Source organism: Rattus rattus, chromosome 10 (assembly GCF_011064425.1).
Source record: "Rattus rattus isolate New Zealand chromosome 10, Rrattus_CSIRO_v1, whole genome shotgun sequence".
Classification (NCBI taxonomy): Eukaryota; Metazoa; Chordata; class Mammalia; order Rodentia; family Muridae; genus Rattus; species Rattus rattus.
Genome location: NC_046163.1, coordinates 58,679,709 through 58,704,885, shown reverse-complemented (window position 1 = coordinate 58,704,885; position 25,177 = coordinate 58,679,709). Strand labels below are relative to the sequence as shown.

Sequence of the window (25,177 nt, the reverse complement as noted above, 5' to 3'; positions counted from 1 at the left end):
CTCAGATGACTCTAACCTGTGTCAAGTTGACATAAACCAGCCAACTCAAGAGCCACTTCTGGTCACCTCCTGTGAACAGAGCACAGAGTGCTGCCTTCTCAGAAGCAGAGCCGCAGCTCCTGTGGACAAAGGGAAGACTGGGAGTCTACGGCAGAGCACAGGAGACACCGGTTCCAGAGCACTGCAGCCTTCTGGGAGTAGTCAGACCCTCGATCACCACACCCTCCCTGTCTGGCCGATAGCTAAGCTCCGATGAGTACCTCCCTTTCTACACTGACATTAGCAACAACAGTGATGTTCTAGAATCTAACGTCGAGACTTTAGAACCAGTCCCTGTATGGGACTCTCAGACCACTCTGACAGTTTTAAATTGTGACTCATTGTAAACAGTCTAATTACGGCACATCCAGCATATTCCTCACTCCCATAGACATTAAACCGAAAACAGACTTCACAAACGGCGCTCGCCACTGCTCTGAGCAAAGGATTCTGCGGTTCTCTGTCCCATCCTGGTCTGTTTTATCTCAGGGAAGCATGTCACTTGTGCTGTGGTTGGAATGTGTCCCTTGGAAGTTAGTGAGTTGGAAGTGGAGTCTCCAAATTCACGTGCTCTTGTCTTTGAAGGTGAGTCCGTTGGGAGTGAGTTAGGATGGTCTGAGCCATGAAGGAAGGGGGTCCCTGTGATGGCAGATGACACTGTGGTTACCGCATCTTCTTACCAGGCGGTGCTCTGTAGAGTTCAACATCACTTTCTGCATGGCTCTGTGGAGCCCACTGGCAAATGAGGCCAGAAGTCCTCAACAGAATGTTCCAGAGTTCCCTGCCCTCCAGAAGAATGAGGCATTGCCATATTCTTCTTCCTTAGTTCCCAGCCTCGGGTATCTTGTTACAGCAACGGAAGTGGACTAAGGTGGCCATTTGAAGGCTGTGATTGTTTAAGGCTCCCTGTGGTCCACAAGGGCCAGTCCTACTTTTGTGAGTCCAAGTCCACACAGAACACAGGTTTCCATTTTCTTTTGGCCTGGATATCCTGAGCATATCCAAAATGTGCCTTGCCAGTGTTCATAGGAAAATTCAGATTATCCAATGGCCTTAGCCACAGCGGGGCCCATAAAGAACCCATTTTGTGCTCACAGAATCATTGCTAAGGATCTTTGAGTTTAGATACCATAGAGATAGGTGGGGAAATATTTGCCTAATGTTTTGACAAACTAAGGGCAAGTTTACACAAGTGATTCGTGACATTTGCAGGGGAAAGCAGGCATAGTCTCACTAAGATAAAGTCTGGTGGACTGAAAGCATCCCTCTTCCAATGCAGCCACCAAACCAAGAAGGACAGTGTGGGAGAGGTGTTCGGTTTAGGAAGTGGGGGTAATAATCCTGCCCCAAAGCAGGGTTGGGTTGTTCTGAGATGGAAGTTATATGACTGTTATAGCTGCTGAAATGGTCCCCAGAGCCTTGAAGGATGCTTCTCTTGGGGCCTCCCTGGGGGGGCCCTTCTAAGTCTAATTCTAGTTCACTCTTTACAGTTTCACCTCAGGTCTGTGAGGAGCAGCAGGGTGCAACACAAGCCTCCCAGCAGTCTGAAATCACAGGATCACTTTACAGCCTTTCACACCCTCCCTTGCTCATTCAAACCTCCACAGTCTAGAAGACGGTGTCACCATGCTTATGTTACAAGCAAGGACATTGTGGCTCTGCCACCAGCATGTAAGTGTGAGCAATCTTTACACTTAGGAACCAGTTGTCTCTGCTGTCCTGTGTGGTGAATGGGTAATAGTATTCCTCCTGGCCTTTACCTATACCATCTCGACAGTGTGGCAACAAAAATATCTCTAGACATTCACACACACACATACATACACACACATATATGCACACAAACACACACATACACATATACATAATATACTCACATGGACACGCATACACACATACATGCAAACAAACATACACACACACACATACATGTACACAAACACACATACACACATGATATATACACATGCACACACATACACATATAATATACACACATGCATACATACACACATGTACATGCACACAAACATACACATATACACATAATACACACACACACACGCACACGCACACGCACACGCATGAGCATGCTGAAAACCACTAGGCCACTGAGTTAATCAAGCCTTTGATCTGGTTTATTCAAGGTCAGGGTTAAGAGGTCGCTGGGGCGATATTACTACAGGTTCCTTTACCCTTCCCGACCTTTCAGTCAGGTTCGGTAATTGCAACTCATCACAAAGATCGAGAGTCAGAATCGTATCGGTTAAAATGCTAGGCCAACGCCAATGCTAAAAGAATATAAAGGTCCGCATTTTGGAAAAGGACCGTGCAAAGTGAGCTGGCATTGGCTTGACAGCAGTCAGTGCACCAGTACCTAGGGGTGGGAAAGACCTCAGTTTCACATAGGACAATCCTGTGTGACTCCAATGGCCATGTGACCTTGAGCGCCCCCCCCCCACACACACACACATCTTGCAGGAGGCACTCAGGCATCTGAGGCAGGCTGGTTTCACCAGGAGCCTCCTCCTACCTACCTCAGGTAATCTCTGGCCCTTTTTGGGGAGGGGCGGGGGCGGGAACGGGGGGGGCTGGGGGCGGGGCGGGGCGGGGCGGGGCGGGGCGGGGCGGGGCGGGGCGGGGGCGACGGCCGGGGCAGCAGCAGTTGCTGCTGCCGCAGTCACAGCAGCATCAGTCACAGAAAGCACCAAGAGAAGGCCTATGTAGAGAGCATGGGGTAACAGACAGGAAGTGAAAGGGCCACAGCAGGGCCCACCTATCCGCGGAGAGCCCCTCTTCAGAATGGTAGGGGGTGTAGGTTGGGAAGAGGGAAAAAGAGGTGGTAGGGACCCAGGGACAGGACAGGGAAATAGAGATAAGGGCCGAAGAAGGGGAGGGGCAGGAGTGGGCTAATCACACTCAGCCTCCCAGAATTCTTTCTCATTTCCCTTTTCCCTTTTCCACCTTGTCCTTCACGAAGCTTCGCGCATTACCTAATTCACCAATGCCCGGATCATTCAGCCTACGGAATTCAATACCCTGGGTTAAAATCCCGGTGGTGTGAATATGGGTCAGTTTCTAAACCTTTCTTAGGCCTTTGTTTCCAAATCTATAAGATCGGGGTACCGATGCCAACCTCGTGTTTTGGGTCTGAGATTAAGTTAAAGTTAAACTATACGTACACATATAATTAGGCTGTTACATATACATTAAAAATAAAAATCCCACAGGGCTTGGCACACAGAAAGTACTCACTGGCATCTGGCATTGGTTATAACATACGACCTTGGCAGATAAGAAAGTAACCATAGTTTACTACGTAGAATACAGGTGTCTACTTTATGTGAGGCCAAGGTTGAGAGAGGAAGCAACAGGCAGGAGGATGCCAGTCTCTCAGAGTTTTCCAACTGGAGCACCACTAACATCAGCGATCACTGTCTCCCAGGGTCCATTTAGGGACAAAGCAGTTGGTCACAAAACACATCTGACATTCCTCCAAACCAAAAAGAATTGAGACCTCACACAGCACACCGCCATTTTATCCAGTCCCTACTCTGATTTCCCAGTTGCCTTACCAACTTCCCCCCAAGTCCCATGTGTCGTTCCCCCCATCCCAACCTCCCCTCTCCCCAGGATCTCTCTGTGTTGCACTGGCTGTGCTGGAACTCACTCTGTAAACCAGGCCTGACCTTAAACTCACAGAGATCTGTCTGCCTTCGCCTCGCCAAGTGCTAGGATCAAGGGTGTGTACCACCAGGCCAAGCTAGTCTTAGCATTTGCAGCTGAGCAACACCGGGGCCCTGATCTTTGAAGTAGGCAAGCTCTGCATCGTCACCCAAACGGCCTGGCTCTCTGAATATCACTTGTGTGATGCTGGAAAGGATGATGGCGGGAGTGCCTGGAGGTCAAGAGAGGAGTCTCCCTGGGCCTTATTTTCTAACTCTGCCACTGATGGCCGCCTACTTCCACTCAGGAACCAACCGAGCCTGAGGCCTCCCCACTGATAACCTTTAAAGCCACTTTCCCATATCTCAACTGTAAGAACCAGAGGAGGGAGGTGATTGAGGTCCTGGCACCACCTGTGTTACACAGTAACAGTGCAGGACAGAGAGCCTCCAGTATTTGGGGCACAGAACTCAAAAGGGTGCTTGTAAGAATAGCTCCCAGAACACCACACTTCTCTGACTTCACAAGAGCCCCAGGAGAAGCCAAGCTCTCCTGGTACAGCCACACTGGCTGCCCCCAGGCCCAAGATGCCTAGGCAAGGTCTCCCAACTGTGTTGTCCAGATAGACCAGACACTGCCCCAGAGCTGAATAGCACTGTGGACTGCAAGACAGCTCTGCCTGAATCTCCCCAACCGGTTCAATCTTGTCTGCTCCCTAAATGTCATGGGTTTAACTGTCAAGAGGAATCACCCAATCTGGATGGTTCCTTAGGGGTTCAAGATCTGCCTGGTTTGATCCGTGTTTCTACAGCATCAGCATGAACTGGCACAGGTGAGCTGTTCAGGAAATTTCTGTTGATGTGAAAGATGAGAATGTTCATGGACTCCTCAAGATCCCAGAGACCGCAGCTCAGCCCCAGATGAAGCAGAGTTGGGATGCTGGCTGCGCTGAGATGAGACACATCTTAGGGGACTGTGCCAGTCAGAGGAGGAGATGGCACCCTAAGGCCAGGAAGCATAACTCCAGGTTTCATTTCATTTCATCTCATATCTCAGATCCCATTAAACCTTCTCTGGGAAAGCCAGGGTGAGAGATTTCTCCCACATGACTAGGTCATTACTAAGTGCCAGGAGGCTGGGGGGAGGGGGGAAGGGAGAAGAAGATGCCTTTAGGGAGTACATGGGAATGCAAAGGAAGTTAAGAAGACAGGGCTTGATCTGTGAAGGTGTTGGCATCCAAGATGACCCTACAGAGCTCCCTGCCACCCAGTGGCTGCTCATCCCACCTGGCCTGCTCCCCACCTGGCCTGCTCCCACCTGGCCTGCTCCCACCTGGCCCGCTCCCACCTGGCATACTCACAGGTGTGCTGGGTCTCCAGGAAGGGCCCTAGGCAGGGCCACTGCTGTCACTCTGCTCATCTTGCAGGCTGGGCCTTCTCCAACCCACTGTTTCTATACTCGGAAAATAAAGAGAGCTGAGCTCGGCATCTCAGGACAGAGAATCAAAATGTGTCTCCTTGGACACTGAGGGCTGCTGGGAAGGCCCAGGAAGGAGCTGCCAAGGACGCACAATGCTATAAGTTTTTCTCTGGGTGCCTTGAACTCTCCGTGGCCCTCTGGCCTCCTCCTACCCCCACCACCTCCCATAAGGAAACAGCCCTGGCTTTTTAACATGCTGATAATAAGGGCCTGTTAGGCCAAGGAGGAGGACACAGTGTCAGCCAAGAGGAAAATACTCAGTGGCCATTTGCTTAGTTGGCAGGATGGTAGGAGCGGGAGCCCCCTGCCACAGCCACAGCACTGTGACAGAGAAGAGGAAGGGTGCCAGCTTGGGGCAGCAGACGCTCAGTCTGTGGCTCAGAGAATCACCTCTGGGGGAGTTTGCAGCAACACCCCCCAACCCCAGACCGCTGAGAACACTGACATCCTTACCCCATTGCCTACACCCAAGGAGTAGGGCACAGCTAAGAGATTGGCTTAACTCCAGACGGCCTGTGTTCAAACCAGAGTTTTCTCCCACATTTTAAGTTATTTAGCCTGTGTCTCAGTTTCCTTGTCTACAGCTAGAGAGGTGTGTTAATAAGCACTTACTTCATGGGGTCATTCGGAGAGTTAAATGAGCTAAAGTATCCCCCGCATTTAGACCACCACGATATTTGTTAGTCTCCACTACCTTTCCCAGCAGCCTTTTCTCATAGGTCTTACTGGGGGAGTCTCCAGAGACTTGCACCACATATGCAAGGCCACATGCAGCACCCAGTCCCCACGGGAGGAGCTTTCACGGGAGATAAATCTCCCTGCCTAAAATGCTATCCCTGATTGGCTAGGCTGGGATGGAAACTTGGCCTGTGACCTTAACTGCCTTCTTCCCATAAATGCTCGGCTGCCCAAGGAACACCAGCTTGGGCTCCGGCAACATGGAGCCCAAGAAGAGAACTGAGAGAAGCAGTTAATGCAAAAGAGACACAGGCACTGTGCCACGGTCTACAGGCTTCTAGCACTCGCAACTTGCCCTCAGACTCCAACTTAGAGCATCACCCCTTGCGTGGAGAAACCATCCAGCAGGCAGTCCAGAACAGTTCTGTGGATCTAAGCTCAGACTTCTCCCATGCCCCTGCTGTCTAAGGATGCTTCTGCTCATGTTACTCCAGGCCCAAGAACCTCAAACACTTTTGGTGCTGTGATAAACAACAACAAACAAACAAACAACAACAACAACAACAAAAAAAAAACCCAACTGGGCTGTGTACCCACAGGGGAGAGTCCCTGCCATGTAAGTAAGGTTGAATCCTCCTGGGAGGTGTTATCACGTCTATAAAACTCCAACAGGAGAATGCCAGTGGGGCTCCGGGGGTCCCGGTGTTTATGCTTCTTGCTAACAGACCTACTTTAAAAACTTGACCTTCCTAACCTCTGTCACTTTAAAGATCCACAGCAGTCAGCAAATTGTCCGTAAGGCAGAGAGGCACGGAGAGAAAAGTGTTCCTACAGCCAACCATTGACCAGTCTTGAAAAAACAGCACCATCTCAGAGACACTCACTCACCCACCTGATCGTCAACAGAGCAAGTGAAACCTCTTAGCTCCTCACCACATCATGGTGTCCTAATTCTGCCGGAGTCAGAAACACCAGCGAGTTCCTGCTGGCCAACGGCTCCCTGGTCAGAAGGACCCGTCCTCGCTTCTGCTTCCCCATGCACACACAGAGAGGATACCAACAAAGGTAGGAAATGTTGGGCTGAAGGAGGACAGAGATAGAGAGGTAACATTTGCTCCGCCGCGTTGAGCAGGGCAACTGCGCTCTCAAGAGAAAGATCAGCGTGTGGCTGCTCCTGCTGCAGGGCGGCAAGGTACAAAAACGTCCTTTCCGCTGGGCTGCCCATACTCCTTGTGGGACCTCATTACAGTTGTCACAAAGCGCTGGCATTATACCTTCAGAGATGACTGGGTTGACCGAACTGGCGTAGTAAAAGCCTAGACTTAATTCAATCACTTAATCTCACGATTCAATGATTCAGCTCCAAGAACCACTGAACACACCCGGCAGGCGGTAACAAGGACCAATGCACACGTGCATTTCCCACTTTGTCACTCTGGAGCCCCATTTCTGGTCTTGCCCCAACCTTATGGAAGGAGGAATTCGAGTTTTATTCCTTTCCAACTATACGTCTTTCCCTGCCATAGATTTACTGACTCTATGGAAGAAATCTCTGAGCTAGTGTAACCTGCGGATGGTGATTTATTTTTGTAACAGTAAAATATCTAAACCAAGTGTGCCCTGTGTTTCGGTAGCTTAAACACTGAGGTCTAACGGGCCTGGAGAGTCCACTTTGTTTGCCAAAGCCTAAGTGTGTATGTTTAAGTGAGAGAAAGTGATTACGACGAAAAACGGGGAATGTCTGAGTGGGTGAACGAAAAAAAAAAGTTGAGATATTGCTAGAAAATCTGACTGCACGCATAGTCCTGGCGCCCACGCACGAGAAGGGGCGGAGTGCCAGCATCCTGGGGTGAAGTGCTGAGCTTTGCAAAAACAAAGGCGCTCTGCGCAGAAGCCCTTGAGACCAGCCTACATCTTTCTCTCCATATTTACAGTCATAGGTAAATTAACCGATATATCTAAGGTCCTTTTATCCTAGCTCAAGCCGGTTTGGGTTGCCGAGCTCGGGGGCCAAAGGAGTCAAAACTTAGATATGCTCGTCCAGGGCGGGCGCTGCACAAGACATTTGCCAACTGTAGTCTGGTCTGCGAGCAGCCGCCTAGTAGGGGAGGGGTGCCACTGCCGCCCCGCATGCGCAGCAGTTGGAAGCGGTCACGTGAAGTGGAGGCGGCCCGTTACCTAGGCAACAGGGGCCTGACCCGCTATAAGGCATTCTGGGTGCCTGCTCTCTAAGTGGGAGGAACAGAGCGTAGCCCTTGCACCATGTTGTGGGAAACAACTGTCCCATCGCTGCCACTTCCGCTGGTGTTGGGAGAATGGATGTGCTTGTGTTTGGATGTCCCTATTTATAGAATAGGTACAGTACTTTCGCCTTTTTTTTCTTTTTTGAGGGGCTGGGGATTGAAGGGGACTTGTGCATATTAGGAAGGGCTCTATCACTGAGCCACGCCCATTCTTTTTTAATGAGACAGCACGGTCTACTGTATATAGCCCAGGCTAGTCTCAGACTGGTGGTGATCTCCTGCCTTACCCAAGGGCTGGAATAGATTACAGATATGCATCACCATAGGGACTTTGGGGACAACTGCAAGGACTGTAGAAGCCCTTAACTCGCAAAGACTTACATCTTCTCTTTGCTTTTTTTTTTTAAATAATTTCATTTTTCTTGGATAGTTTATGTATTGACATTTCAAATGTTATCCCCTTTCTCCCCTCTCCCATCCCCCCTCCCCCTCCCCCTGCTTCTATAAGGATGCTCCCGTTCCCACCCACCCACTCCAACCTCCGCCCTAGCCTTACCCTACATTGGGGAAACAAGCTTTCATAGGACCAAGGGCTTTGCCTCCCACTGATGCTAGACAAAGCCATCCTTTGCCACATATGTGGCTGGAGTCGTGGGGTCCCTCCATGTATACTCATTGGTTGGTGGTTGAGTCCCTGGGAGCTCTGGTGGGGTTTGTTTGGTTGATATTGTTCTTCCTATGATGTTGCAAACCCCTCTCTTTGCTTTGTAAATGCCCAGTTTCAACAACTTTTGGGGCCAGGACTGCTGTCTTTTTTTTTTTTAAGTCTTCATTTCTCGGGGTGCTACAATGCCCAGCTCCACTGACAGCTTACAAAGGACATGGGTTCTGCATTCAATGCCTTAGTCCTGAAACTTCTACTTCCCCAGATTTCGGAGGCCCCGTGTCTAGATATTGTTTGCTTGTATCTTGAGAATTTTAATAACTCAGTCTTAAACTGAAATCTGTGTACCTTCTCAGTAATGAAAATGGGGCTTACTCTACTAATTAGCAGTAAATGTTAACAGTACAACTACTTCAGAATGGTTAGCCAGCACCGCCATAAAATCCTATTACAAATTATTAACTTAGTAAATTAGCTCTCCGGTGTAATTACACACGACCACGAAAGCACTGACGTGACTTATCTTTTAAAACATTATGTAACCTAGGCTAGCGACGGCCAGTGCAGCCGGCCGCCGACGGTTTCTTGTGTATGCTGCGATGCAAATCTCCTCTGTCAGCTGTGTGTGTGCGCTACTGGGGGAAGGCGAACGAACTGGAGAGGAACTTGACTCACCTTTTCCTGGCTCGCCATGAGAAACTGAGCACGCAACAATAGAAATGGCCCTTCTGGAGCGTGTCATGGTTTCTCGCTAGGGAAATAAGCAGGCTAATGTGACAAAACCTCTGTAGATAAAAAACGACAGGGACGGAGGTGTATGGGCTTGAGGCTGAGCAGCACATCATCCCGGCAAGCCGACAGCCAGGCCTGCCTCTGAAATCACCAACCACTTACACAGGAAGTGATGGGCACTCCACACTGCTGCACCGAGAGAAAGTCTGTGAGCATCATCATGCGGCCTCAGGCTCGTTTACAATCTTGAACTGGAATGACCTTTCCACTGTGGGGCAAACTCCTTCCCAGACTCAGAGATTAACCACACAAGTACTTCAGTGATTCAAAAAACAATCGCATGGTTGCTCTCCCTTGGAGATGAATTCCCAAACAGGTAGCAAATACGGGCAACGCTTGGTAACCGTGTTCAACCAGAGATTCTAAGAAAAGTTCAAGGTTAATCACTGAAAGGCTTTGTACTGAGGCCACCCTCTTTGGTAGCCAACACATCCTAGAATTTTGTAAATATTTAGAGCTAATTCCCTTATCACGAAGCTCACATTTTCCAGAAGCCTTTCTAGTGGCCAGGGGGAGAGAAGGGATTCGAAGATTCTGATTCCCTCTGCCCTGTGCCCTACCAACTTCCTGGGTCAACCCTAACTATGCAAAACACCAATGTGCACTTCCAGGCACACATCCCTTCAAGCTCCCATGAGGAAATTCCTGTTTGCGGGTTGCTGCTTTCCTGTTCCAGGAGGCTGGCTGGCCCTCCAGAGCTGGAGGATAGGAGTGCTGGGAGTTTCCTTCCCATCTCTGAGACCAGATCTCTGTCACTGGGGTCATGTCTGAGCACTGGCCCAGGGTGCTGGGACCCCGACGGGGAAGCAATGGGGAGGAAATGTTTCTCCTGCCCTCCAACTCCCAAGGACTCCCATGCTCACATAGACATCAACCCAACCAGACTGTTCCCCTATGTTCCGAGCTGCTAGGGGGATCCGAGACGGAGGCTAAGAGCCATTCAGCAGAGTTTGTTGCTGGCCTTGTCAGAAGCTCATGAGAGATGGCTTCCCCTCCTGTGCAGTGAAGGTCAGAGAGCTCACCAGGTCCATCCCCATCCCAAACCAGCAGATTTTAGTGTTTCGGTCAAAAAAGCAGGACAAAGTTTTAAAAGATTAAGTTGAAGCAAAAGAGCACAGTGTCACAAAATTGAACTCGATACACGTGAGAGGCATAAAATAGTAATAAAGATAAACAAGAAACAATAGATAAAAACACAGCGAAAGGCACTGGTCTGGCAGTGGTTCTCTCCGAGTTTAGTATAGGAGATGCCCTGTTTTTATCAGCTTCTGTCCTTGGGTTCTTCAACACAAAGCCTTCTAGAGAGCCTGGAGGGTTGTCGCAGAGCAAGAAGTCTTTGGTTTCTAAACCCGCAGACTAGAATAGATACAGTCTTTTGTTATAGGTTCCCTGGAATACAGAACGGCCTATGGAGAGCGCTTTTCTCCGGGAGTGTCCAGTTTTCTGCGACATCCCCAAATGGTATTAGACCCACATTCAAATGTCCAAGCTGGTCCAACTCCAGAGTCCTCAGATAAGGCCTAGAAAAGTCCAACTGAGTGCTCTGGGTGACAAGGTAAATTATATGTCACCTTCTAAAGCTGTTTGGGACCCCGTGGGAGGAAGACACCACACAAGCCAAGAGACCTTTTCCATTTCAAATTACAAGGATTCTGTGAAAGTCTCCAGCCGCCACTCTGTCTGGCTTTCTGGGCCTGGGTGTGCCAGTTGCCACTCTGCTGTGCGGAGGTGGACAGACGGCCAGGGGACAGGGATGGCTGGATATGGCCACTGGCAGCCAGCTAGCATACCCAGGCACCAGCCCTCAGCTAAACTATCACTGTGGGCTCCAGGAGAATTCTTGAGAACCCAGTCTCACAAGGTAAGGGACAAGTCCAAGCTCCACAGATCCATCACAAAAGCTGATCACATATGAAAAAAAAATCAGTAAAAGCCATTGGCCAGATGGCCTCCATGTCCAGGCTAATTAAGAACAATTTCCCAAGTCATGGGGCAGAAAACATTTGTAAATGACACAGCAGTAAGGGTGGGACATTTAAAAAAAAAAACCAACCCTGTGACCGTCGCATCGGTGGTGACAGACAACATGAGAGAAGGAAGCGCAGAGCACCTCGTGAAAACCGAAAGATTTTGAATTAAAAATATGAGACAAGCGCTAATCCAAACTACAAGTAAAACTCGGTAGCCGAGGGGCTGGAGAGATGACTCAGTGGTTAGGAGTATGGGCTGCTCTTGCAGAGGACTAGAAATTGGTTCCCAGCACCCATGCCAGGTAGCTTGGAACCAGCTGTGACTTCAGGTCCAGGACGTCCAGTGCCAACCTCCGGCCCCTGTGGGCCCCTGTAATCCACACACGCATACTCTCTCCCAATACACACAACTAAAAATAAAATCTAAAAGCCATAGCTAATTGACAGACGCGAACGGAAAGGAACGTGTCTGCAATTCCAGCATCCAAGAAGGCTGAGGCAGGAGGATCAAGAGGCCAAGGCCAGCTTCAGCTGTGAAAGGAGGCCTGCAGACAACAGCAACTTGTGTCTGGGAAAATGCAGTGTTTAGACCTTGTAGGTAATGCTCTAGTCGGTTCGTCTTCAGCTTTTCCAAAGCAGCGTGGGAAAAATTCTACTTTCTACGGCCTTTGACCCCACGTGTACTGGCTGCTTTTTTTGTCAACCTGACACAAGCTAAAATCTTCAGAGAGGAAAGAGCCTCAGCTTATGAGATCTAGCTATAAAGTATTTTCTCAATTAGTAATCAACAGGAAAGAGCACAGCCCCTTGTGGGTGGGGCCATCCCTGGACTGATGGTCCTGGGTTCTATAAGAGAGCAGGCTGAGCAAGCCAGGGGGAGCAAGCCAGTAAGCAGCACCCCTCCATGGCCTCTGCATCAGCTCCTGCCTCCAGGTTCCTGTTTTTCTTGAGTTCCTGTCCTGATTTCCTTTGGTGATGGACAACAATATGGAAGTGTAAGCCAAATAAATCCTTTCTTCTCCAACTTGCTTTCTGGTCATGCTGGTTCACTGAAGCAATAGAAGCCGTAACTCACACACCATGTCATCTTCAGGGAAACATCTCCCAATGATGTAATAAAGTGAGAAGGAAAAGGGTACATTTTACAAATATGGTCCTACAGATATGATGACCTCTGCCACCCTGGATAGTGGCAGCTATCCATGGGAGAAGAAGGATGATGTCAGTGGTCTGAGCTGAGACATGAAACAGGGAGACGTCTCAATGCAGTGGGTAAAGCATTTTATGCATAAGCACGACAACCTGAGACCCCCCCAGAACTCACATAAAAAGCCCGATCGCAATAGCTTGCATTTGTAACCCCAGCACTTCTACAGCAAGATGGGAGTTGTGGACAAGAGAATCAGCCAGAAGCTCACGAGTCAGCCAGTGTGGGGTACGAAGCTTAGCAACAGAAATGACTGAAGACCCCATGCCAGACAAGGTAGAAGGTGAGAACTGGCTCCCCAAGGCTGTCCTCCATTCTGACCTCCACATGCACACCGACGCACATGCCTGCCAACACGCCCACACATGCACAATACATGCACATACACGTGTGCCCGCGTGTACACACAAGCACACGTCAGTTTGTGGTCCACCAGCAGATGCTCACTGGATATTGTTAAACATGAGGAGTGTGCAGTCCCTCCTGTGAAATGGGTCACCCTGAGGTTCAATGAGGCCGTCTGCTTAGGGTTTCAGCTGTCACCTAAGACCCTGACCAAAGAAAGCCGTACATGATTGCTAGTGTACATTCAATTAAAATGGTGGAAGGAAAGTGTGAAATGGCTTCATTTTAATGAAACAAGATGAAATAAGAAATAAGCTGCCCAAAGCGGTCCAGGCCTGTAATCCTAATACTCCGATGGTGGCCACAAGTCCAGCCTAGTCTATGTAATGGGTTCCAGGCCAGACAGGGATACATCGTAAGACCCTCATCTCCAAAGCCCAGAACAAGGAAAAGAGAAAGAAAAGAAAAACAGCAACACAACCCTAAAATCAGATTACATTTGTATGAAACAAAATTAGGTAATTTATCACAGACCCAAGTACAGTTAGAATGAGTTAAATTATTGGTCTTTTTCTGTCATGGTTCTAACGTTTGAGTTTTTAATGAGAAAACATTAAAAACAAGAAACTGGAACTCTTCATAGAACGAAGAAGGGAGGGGTAGGAAAGCCTGGTGTAGTTGAGGTGTGTGTCTCCCCTCCAGGCACCCAGCACCCAGGAACCACCCAGCAGTAAACAGCGACAGTCAGAGGTCACTTCTGCGCCTCAGGCTGACTTACAGGCAAACATGCGACAAGTTTAGTTCAAAGACACACACAGGAGCTCTCTGCTGGGAGCTCCTGAAACACCAGGGTGAGCCACCCTCTCCTCTCCCTCATGGGTATTTACCATGTCCCCAACCAGACATTAAGACATGCAGCAGCCATCCAAGACCACCGAAGGACATAAGGCCACATGCTCTGGGCACAAGAAAGGGTTGCAAAGGATCCAGGCCTGAATATCAGCCTTCGCCAACGAATTAGCCAACACTGGAGCTGCCTGTGCTAGCCAGGACTGGTTAAGACGGAGGAGACATTTTCTGTATCGTTTGAGCCAAGAGAGTTGCAATTTGCTACTAGCCAATCAGGAAACAGGAACGGCCTTCTGATGGCCTGGTGGCTTCTTCAGCCCCGGGCCAAGGTCGTGACGGGACCCTCACTGTGTCCCATCCTTAGGGAGAGCCTAGTGGAGGAGAGGAGGAAAAGGCACATCCATCCAAGGGCACACTGGAATTATGCCTAGGCCTGGGTACACCAGTAGACATTAGAGCAAGCAGTTCACAGTCGCAATAATAGGGTCCTCATATCTGACCCTTCCCCGGGGTCCTTCAGAAGCCTGTAGACCAGCAACTTCTGTCCTTTCTGGATTCACTCAGCTCACAGAAGCTGCTGAGAACGTACAGAATGTCCAGCTACACTGAAAGCCCAGGTGACTGAGGAAATGCAGGTGTGTCCCACACAGGATACCTCCTCCACCTGCTAGGCTTCATAGAGATGCCTCCCCCGTCCACTGACTGACTGGGTCGTTCTAGATATGTCTAGCCAGACCATAGGAGAACAGTCGGCATTTGTCTGGCCTCTTGGGGTCTGGGAATATCTGATGCAACTTTTATAGTAACAAACAAAGTGGCAGGGCCTAAAATGTACAGGTAGAGTGGGCATTACCAGTCTCGAGAGGTTTGGAAACTATGAGGTAGGCTCTGGGAAAGACCTGAGAGTGGGGCGGGGGAAGGCACAGTGGGCTCCTGACATACATTCTCCTTCCATGGCAGCTTGCAATGTAAACCAGATGCAAAGTAAACCCCGTTGCCCAGTTGCCCACCGTGAAACGCCCATGATACTGCACCAAGGTTGGAAAACAACAGCAAGCAGAGGGTCACACTTGCGACAACTGTCTATAGACTTACCTTATCTGTGGTCAGGCTGTCTTCTCACCCTCTCTGCACCAAGCCATGTCCACACTCGCCATGATCCCCTTGGGGCCAGGGGCAATGTTTGACTTGCTTGGCACAGCCCTGTCCCTGTGCTTGCAAACAAGCCCTTAAATAAAGCTGACTGTGCACTTGGAGCCTCAATTCCTGGAACTTGCTTTATGGTTCCTGTCCTGCATCTCTAATTGGTCCTGCCCAGAGCCAACACCAACCCAGCACTGGGGACATAGTAAGTGTCTGCGAAGAAATAGCTCGCTGGCCAGAAGATTCATGACCAACAAGCCACAGAATTGACTCCCAAGCCAGTGACAAATGAATTTGTCTCCTCTCCTCAGACTGGATGACTTCTAAGGTTTGGGGTGGAACTGATCACAGTGACCTTCAGAAGGGCAGAAAAGAGACAAGAAATGACTCGTCCCTGATCTCAGCAACATCTTTAAATGACTTATTTCCTTCCTAGAAGCAGGAAGGGAGACCAGACATTAGTTGCCAGCCAGAAGGAATCAAGCTGGGATGACTGTATCCTTTTCAGGGCTCAGTGCAAAGAGAAAGCACCTCTTAATTAAGAGTCAGGAGAAAGTGCTACAAGACACTAAAATGTCAAACGTCTCCTTCCTCTCACAGCCTTTCTCTGAAGTTAATGTACAGTTTACTATGCTATTGTCATAGTCCTTGGATGCTCTCCCACCGTGCAGATCCTCACAGGACCCTAAGTCTAGAAAGCCTCCTGACTCGAGGTGTCCATACAATTCTTTCCCCACCAACTGCCAGCACCAGAGATGGGTCTTTGCTACCCACTGACTAACCCTCGGGTAGGTGGTTCCCAAAGCCTTTGCACCTTCACACCCAGATATGCTTGGCATCTGGATCTGGACTGAGTCAGAGGCCATGTCCCTCGATGACCCCATGTCAGGCCCCTTGTGAGTTCAGGGTGCCAGCAATTACTAGAGGAGGCAAGAGGGGAGACAGGTTTCTCTGCGAAGGGGGCCCATGCTTCATTGATGAAGCACGGACTTAGACGGATAACTAAGAAGTTCCTCAGAACAACTACAGAGCACCCAGCCCCAGAGGTGAGGGAGGCCCCCGGAAGCATGGGGCCTGGATAGCCTCATCATCATACAGCCAGGAAGGTCATGCCAGAGGGAAGAGTGCTTGTTAAGATGAGGAGAGAACAGGAAAAGAAAATGAAACAAACAGGAGGATTCTCCAGTTCACTAAGGATTAAAGAACAGTTATCACTTGAGAACATGAGCTCAGCTCCCACTGTATGTATTCAAGATATTTTATTGTCTGCTCTCTGCCGGTTTCCTTCCCCGGGCCCTTCCACTCCCACTCTGTCCTCTGGAAAGGGAGCTAACTCCTGGCAGTGGGTGTTAACTAGGTAGACTACCGGCCCTTAGCCCCTGGTGTGTGTGTGTGTGTGTGTGTGTGTGTGTGTGTGTGTGTGTGTGTGTGTGTGTGTGTGTGTGTGTGTAGACAGGTCTCTCTGGCTGTTCTGGAATTTGCTCTGTAGATCATTTTCCTGTGACAACTCTGTAGACACAGGCAAATGGCAGAAGGGTTTCAAAGGCCAAAGACATTGGGTAAACTCACACAATGAGACCTCCTACCCAAAATATCAGCCATTCTCCCTTTGGCAAAACCACCCAAGGAAACTTCAGGTAAAGGAAGCTTAGCTATTAACCTACCCACGAGGCCCTCCCATCATCTCATCATGGAGACGCCAAAGGCTGGGCAGAATTCCCTGGGAGTGCTGGCCACGCCCTCCTCAGAGGTGCACTGCTCCAGCCGAGAGCTGTCTCTCAGGAGGGAGATGTAATCTTCGTGCACGCACTCCTCCTCCGGTGTTCTCCCTCTTCTTCAGTCAGCTCCTCAAGGGTCTCCTGGGGAAAGGTTTTCTCCCCACAGAATACATCCCTGGCCTGGCCCCCAAGCTCAGGGGAGCCTCAGGAAGTCTCCTCCTCAGCACTGTGCAGCAGGCCAGAGGGTGGAAATGGAAACTTCACAAGGCAGAGGTAGCCGTGCGGTTTTATACATAGCACCTGTGTCTTCCGGAAACCTCAGGGCATGGGTAAAGGGCTTAACCAGCTCCTCCCCTCACAGTGAGGCTCTCTCAGAAGCTTGCTGCCCCAGCCCCCCAGCAGCCTCCAGCCTTCTCCAGGGCTTCCAGAACCCACCCCCAGGTCCACAGCCTTTCTGGTCAGTCCTAATCCAAGCAGAGCAGAGGGGGACGCAGGTGCTGGCAACCACTCCTACAGCCAGGCAACCGAAAAAGGCGAAGACAACCCAGGCGGTGTGCGTCTTCCTGCTAGGCTTCCTATGCTCAAATCTCTGGAGTCAAGACATTTGCGAACACTGTCTGCTGAGCTGCCTGCATAATGGACATCTCACAACCGAGGAAACCGAAGTCAGAAAGCATGGCAGTCATGGGGCAGGGAGCACGCCCTTGGAGGAGGTGAGCTGTGCTTGGCCTGGTCCTACACTCCTCACACTGTGCCTCACTCAAGCCCACCCACCGGGACGTTCTGGACTCTGAGCTCGGGCTCCTGTCAGCCTGGGAATGACCAGGCCGCCGGTGCCTTCTCAGGAGGGTCTGTTCCTGGAAGCCTCATCCCCTCTGGTGTGAAAAGAACAATCCGGGTCAGATTTAAAACAGAGCGCCAGCACCATCGCCAAGTGCACAGGAGGATCTGCCAGAGGAAGAAGAAGTTTCGGGCATCCCAAGACAGGCAGCTGTCACTCAAGACAGTGATGCTCATTCAACCCCCAGCAACCATCACACCCTCCCGTGCCTGCGTGAGTGGACACACCACACCCGGACACTCAGCTAAGTGCACACACTCAAACACACAGACATACGTGTGCAGCCACAGGCCCACGTGCAAAGCAGCACGCACACATATGTACACACGGACACATCCAAAGCAGCACGCACACATGTACACATGTAGAACAGGACGCTATCTTTCCGGGATGAAAGCGAGTCAAGGTGTATTGCCCCCGCCCCCATCTCCAGACTGACCGCTTCTGTCTGGTTAGTGGGCACCAGAGCCCACCCCACTCCACGCTTAATGTCCACTTCATGGTTCAGAAACACAGTGGAATCAGGTTTGGAGAACATGCTTGAGGACGAGGGAAGTGGCAGTCAGCTGCTATTTTTATCTGGTATTCTGAGACCTCCATGCCCCTCTGTCAGAAGTGACAAGGACTTCGCCCTGGTCATAGGTTTCCGGTCCCATCCCATTTTAGATCCACGACAGCCAGCTTCCTGTCTCCTCACCCCACGGCTTGGGCAGAGCTGAGGCCTGAAGGAGTCTCTAGCAAGGAGAGAGACTGTGTCTGGGTTTTCCAGACCCACCTCAGTGACTGCTGTGGCCTGCCTTCTGAGACACAGCTGTACTTTAAGGTTAGGGGGATGTCACTCCCATGCTCCCACGGGCTCGGGCTTCTAGGCCGTTCTTTCTACCGTATGAATGCCATATGAAAGGGTGTATCCTGCTGTTCAGTTGAGTAGTAGTGTCCTGAACCTACCTCATCAAATAACCTACCGTCCATGGGCTGTATTTACACAAACAAACACCTCCGAAGTTCTAGACATTTTATTTCACTCTCAATTATTTCTAGTTCTTCTGGGCACATGGTCTCACGACTCTTTGGGTCATCTGCCTTGCAGAGCCTGTCCTTGGATCAGGTGTGCAGCAAGGAAGAAAGCTTCGCTGCTTTCGACTGCTTAATGGGGAGTTGCTTGTTACCGCCCTGCGCCTAGCTCACCCTGACCCAGAGTGAGAATCACATTGCCAAGAGAACACAAGAAAGCAGCAATGGGGTGGGAGAGCCCAGAGCAAACGCCCTGTCACACACACCCCACGCAAGCCTGCTGCGATTTCTTATGTTCCCGACGTTTTTCTGCATAACCAGGTCAGTGCCTTCAAGCCTCAGCTCCGTCAGCACCATCGCTGAGAATATTTCTCTTCCTCGTGGCCTTAGATAGTGTTGATCGGCCTCTGCCCTCTGCTTCCATCCGAAATCTACACACAGCTCTACAAACACCCTTGGGGAATGGATGCTCCCTGTTCTGGGAAAACGAGACAGGGCAACGGTCACAGGGGGAGGCTTTGCAGTCCTGTCTCCTGATGAGGAGCAATGGCTCTACAGAGATACCTGCTCATGAGCTCACGGTCCCCCCTACCCCCACCCCACCCCGACTTCAGCCTCCTGGGTTGCCTGGATGACAGGTGAGTGCCACCTGAACACCAGGAAGGTTTTGGTTGACAAAATGTTCTCCATCAAGAATGCTGCTAAATAGCCTGCAGTGTCCCCAAAACAACAACAACAACAACAACAACAACAACAACAACAACAACTAACTACAACTTAACTGTTCCACATGCCAACAGTGCCAAGGATGAGAAATTCAGTTCTAGAGCGAGGCCGTTTGAGGTCACCTCCTGACTCTTGTGTTGCTGCAATTTTAAGCATGTCACTTTAACGTCTCGTGTACCACCCACCACAGGATGGATGCAAAATAGGCGTCAAGTACTGTAGTGTGCCCTCTGCCCCTGACATGGGCATTCCTGTGTAACTGTCCCCAACTGCCAGCATGCACTGAGTCTGGGCCTGGGTAGCTCACCTCCTTCACCATCATCTGAAAGCTAGCTCGCTATAACAAGTAGATAAAACTCTGTCCGGAGGGAGGGAGGGGGAGGGAAGGGGGGAGGCAGGCAGACAGACTGACTGACAGACTGACAGACAGAATGCATAATCTCTGCCACTTTTGGTTCATTCCTTACTTTAGTTCTGTGCAGAGAACTCAAACCCCAAGCCGGAACAGTTTTAACCCAGAAGACGCGGCCCTGTACGGCCCAGTTGGTAGAGTGCTGGTCCGGCAGGCACAGGGATCCCCAGGGAGAGCAGAAGATAAACACACTCACCCATCTAGAAGAATTCAAGTTCAGTGCACAGAACAAGGCCATCTAGAAGAAGGGATCTGAGCCAGGGTTTTCGCTGATAACCAACTGAGGTCTTAGGGCCAAAACTCAGCACAAGCATAGAATTTTAATTTGAATCCCAAGTAAAGTAAGAGGTTTTTTAATTTAAAAAAAAAAATCAGTTAGGCAACTTCAAACCAGCTCCACTTTCTCCAAATGAATCAAACCAGAAAAATGAGTAAAGCAAATCGTTTGTTTCAGTCACACATTTGGGTCACACCATCCCCTCCCCCGCTTGACCTGGAACACCACAAGGAGCTGAGGGATTCTCATGGGCCTTTGGGACACCATGGATGGTCAGTGGACGACCGTCTTCCTGAGACTTCCTCCTTCTAAAGCTTCGAGGATACTTGGGAAAACCCGCTGCTCATTTCCCAGAACCCCTTCAAGCCCACGTAGAAAACAATCCTTTCTTTGTGACCACTCCACACAAGTTCCCCAAAGGCGATTTTACAACTCCTCCACTAAGGGACGGACAGCACACCTTTTCACCACTCCGGACTCATCAGAATCTACACTGAGGGGCTTGCTTGCTTTCACACACTCAAAGCCCCACCATACCACTCACCAGACAGACAAAGACAAACACGTTAAGCACGTATGTGCTTCTCCCCTGTTTCCCGATGCAGGTGAGCCCCTCCGCTTGGTGTCTGGGCTGGCAGAGCCCTAAGAATGAGGAGAAAACCTGAAACTCGAAGCTGCGAGTTTCCATACCATTAAAACAAACAAACAAACACAAAACACAACAAAAACACAAAACACAAACAAAAAAAGCAACATTTCAAGAGCCTTTCGTACAATTAAATCACAGAGTTGAATCCAAAGAGCTGGTGTAGGTTGTAGAGACCCAAAGGAAGAACCATTGGCATGGCCTTCACCCACAGTGGCGCTGGAGCTTTGAAGGAACTCACCCTGTCAGGAAGGAGATGGTTGTAGAAAAGAAGGGGCCACTTATACAACGTGTGGAGGCAGAATGGTTTGGGACACACACACACACACACACACACACACACACACACACACACACACACACACACACACACACACACACACACACACACCCACACACCCACACACACACACACACACACACACACACACACACACACAACACACACACACACACACACATACACACACACACACACACACACACACACACACACACACACACACACACACACACACACACACACACACACACACATACACACACACACACACACACACACACACACACACACATACACACACACACACACACACACACACACACACACACACACACACACACACACACACACACACACACACACACACACACACACACACACACACACACACACACACACACACACACACACACACACACACACACACACACACACACACACAGGGGGATCCTGCTCTGCATCCTGTGTCTCTCCTTTGCTGGTTCTTTTTTTGGGGGGGGAGGTTTGCTTTGCTTTTCGAGAGAGACCCAGAAGGAGCCCAGGACAGTGGCATCAGTGAGGAGACAATTCCACATCTGCCACTTTGTTTGTTTTTATTTTCAAGCACAACAGTCCACAGACAACTTTCCTTAAATACAGCCCCTGAGTCAGCCCGGGAGGGTTCTGTGGAGACAGGGTGGGACAGGATAGATTCCTGGGCCAGACTGCACATTCCAGTTGCCACCAGGGGTGCCTACCAATCAGCAGCGGTCTATTTTGGACTAGAAGGTTGTGGGAGCAGGAAGACACCTTCACCTACATCCCCGTGAGGCAGAACTCCAAGCCTCCGGCCACACTGCCCTGTTCCCACAGCACTTCTCTGCACTTTTTCCCCTGGGTGCTAGAGATGAAGCCCAAGGCCTCACACATACCAGACAAGCGCTTGACCACTGTGCTAAATCCCTCATCTGGCGTTTTTATTTTTAAAAGCCAGATCACTTAATAGAAGGATGCAGTAAGAACATAAAGGGTATTTACCACTGCGAGCCGTTAGGCATAAACAAATTAAAAGCACATTAAAAGGCTATGGGTGTGGTAGTTCTGTGGCAGGGCACCTGCCTGGAGTGCATGGGTCCTAACTCCAACCCCCAACATCCCTAAATAAATAAGAGTTACAAACAAGTCGGTGGCCTGTATGCCTGACTGTGTGAGTGGCTAACATTTAAGAGAGCAACAAAGCCCAGGACTGGCAAGGATTGGAGACACACTGTCACCCCCATGGTGGAGAGAGTGTAGAATGAGATGGCCGTTCTGGAAGGCAGTCTGGCAGTTTCTTATAATTAAATAAGTAAGCCAAAAAGAGAAAAAAGGAAAAAAAAACCTTTTTGAAAGAAAGCAAACCTAAGTAAATACACACCTCCCATGCACGCAGTCCAGCAATTTGCACTTGAGGGCGGTTACTATGGAGAAATGAGTTCATAGAGAGGAGCATGCAGATAAATGTTTGCAGCAGTTTTGTTTGAAATAGCCCAACCCTGGGCCACACACAGGTGTCCCCCTCCTAAAACCTCACAGGAAGAAAGGTAGAGCCTGAGTGACTTCAAACTCAGGAATCCCTGAAAGGCTGCCACCACCCCACCCAGGTTGTACCCACAGTCCCAAATGGCTTTCCTAATGCTCACGTGGGCAACTGCTAGGCCCCTTTGTCTTTAAGAAGAGTCACAGTGCCTTCACAGCTCAGTGCTAACATCTCCTCTTGCTAGTACAGGCAATCATCTTCGGTAGCCTAGTCCTCTATCTAAGGCCCCCACCTAAGTGAGAATAACATCCTTATTTAGGTGACATCCCAGGCGAGTCACCTGCCTTCAGTTCCAATTGGATTGCTAATGCGTTACCAGTCCCCTGTAGTGTTCCCCCCAACTCATACAAATGGCTCAGGGGTTAAAAGCACCACTACTCTTCCAGGGGTCCTGGGTTCAATCCAGGGCAGCTCATCCACTGAGTCCTAAACAAAGACACATTCATTTGGAAGGAAAAGTCCTCTGTGGGTTCCTCCTCCAGGAACAGAAAGCTGACCTCGAGCCAGACTGAAATGCTGCTGGGAGCAGTCATGAACACACGCTGTTCTTCCCTTACATATAGTATTACCCAAGCAACAATCACTCACTCTGAACCATCTCCCTGCGCTCCAGCCGTCTCTCCCTGTATGCAACGCACTTAACACTAGGTCTTCCCAAAGCAACCCACGGCCACCTCCCTGAGTAACTCAGGGCTCTCTTGCACAGAGCCCTGCTGCCTTCCTCCGATTTCCAGGCGACGGAGAGGACACAGCAAGTGTGTTCAAACCCTAGCTATGAGCTAGGAACCCACAGTGGCATCTGTCTGACCCTCCTTGCCTAAAAGGAGGACGGTAAGACACGCCTTGCAAAAACCAAGCAAAGGAAGTTATACAATGTGCTGACACACAAAAACTACTCTCAAACCACAGTTGCTACCACCTGACTTTACTGTCAGCGTACACACTAAGGCTCTTCTGCACCTTAGTGGCTCATGACATGGTTATTCCACACTAACGCTGTAGGGAAATTATGATGCCCAGTGGGTTCCACTAGAAATGCAAGTCCAAGTTGCCTCCACCCCATCTTTATGTGTCACTGGTGTGTGTGTGCATGTATGCTCACATGTGCACAATCACATATGCATGTGCAGGTCAGAGGACAACCTTGGGTGTCGTTCCCAGGTGCCACATACCTTGCTCTTTGAGACAGACTTGTCACTTGGCTTGGTGCCCACCAATGTGCTAGAGTGGCTGGCCACCAATCCCCAAGAGATCTACCCTGGGGATTTACCCTTCTCAGCACTGGGATTCCCAGCAGGCGTCATCGTGCCTGGCTTCCCGAGCCACAGCTGGGAATCAAACTCCTGTACTTATGCTCATAAGGCAAATACCTCAGCACTCGCGTCATCTCCCCAGCCCACCACCAGCTTTTTAAATCTGTATTCGGGGCTCACATACCAAGGTCACACTGAACTGTTTTCTAACGTTCCTAAAATATTTCCAAAAATCAATGTCACATGTTCCCAAATTACAGTCAAAAAAGTGGTCTTCAGTGACCCACCACGTGGACCATTCAGGGCACTGTCCCCTCAAGCTAACCCTTGAGACCTTAGGGTTCACCATCATCACCTAAACTTCTGGAAGTCCCTCCTGTCATCTCAAAGCACCTTGGTATCTAAGGTCAACCGTAACAGACCAGGAGATGTAGATCAGACTCGAACATCAGTGAGGATGTTTTTCCCTTGAGGCTGCAGATGCAGGACTCCCAACATGCTAGGCAAGCACTTGGCTATTGAGCCACACTCCAGCTCCAATCTTACAGGAGCTGGTGTAGCTAAAACCGGCAAACTGCGGGAGGCAGGAGAGGGCTTTCTGGAGAGATCTGTTAATGAAGTGTGCAATAACACCACAAGGTAAACAGTATCCCAGATGCTGCTCCAGAAGGCTTTCACTTGAAATTAAAACTAATCACCTTCCTGTAATGCTAACAAGCTCTTTTATGGTCTCCTTCCTCCAGGACATCAGGCCCCCCCTCCTGTCCATGACAGAAGGAGCTTGGAGAGTGCAGGGATGTGCACAGCACGCAAGCTATACCAGATACACACAGCATCCAAACAATGAGTTCAGAACAGATGGGGGCCCTGTAGACCTTTACAAAGTTCTCCTGACCTCCTAAGGGTTAGCGTCACAGGTGGCTGTCTCACATCTCCACCATCTCAGACCATGGCTGATGGCAAAGAGAAGCCCCAGAACCCAGGGAGTCCTGGAAGAAGCAGACAGAGAAGTGCAAAGTGGGCTATGCAGACCACGGCTTCCTGGTTCTAAGTCTGAGTGAAATGTTTGTATGTGGAGCATCAGCCAGTCTTTAGGTAAAGAAAGCACCTGAAACTCGGGAGGGCCTATTTTAACAAACACGAGACAAAGCCAGTTAGTCTGCACACAACATACACAGATGCATGCACATACACACACGCACACACACACACACACACACGCACACACACCAGGTAATCTGCACACACATACACAGATGCATGCCACACACACACACACACACACACACACACACACACACACACACACACACACCACACACCAGGTAATCTGCACACATGACACAAACAGATGCATGCACACACATGCGCCAA

At 50.0% G+C, this 25,177-nt stretch overlaps 1 protein-coding gene and 1 long non-coding RNA gene across 2 annotated transcripts in view; one reads left to right on the top strand and one right to left on the bottom strand.

The window, feature by feature from the left end:
- The window catches only part of Itpkb (inositol-trisphosphate 3-kinase B), a 95,940-nt gene that overhangs the window by 53,030 nt on the left and 17,733 nt on the right, over positions 1-25,177 (bottom strand). The window lies entirely within an intron of this gene.
- On the top strand, positions 8,067-11,484 carry LOC116911042. The gene is made up of 2 exons (XR_004389306.1): positions 8,067-8,218; positions 9,317-11,484. It is a non-coding gene; the product is annotated as an uncharacterized LOC116911042 (long non-coding RNA).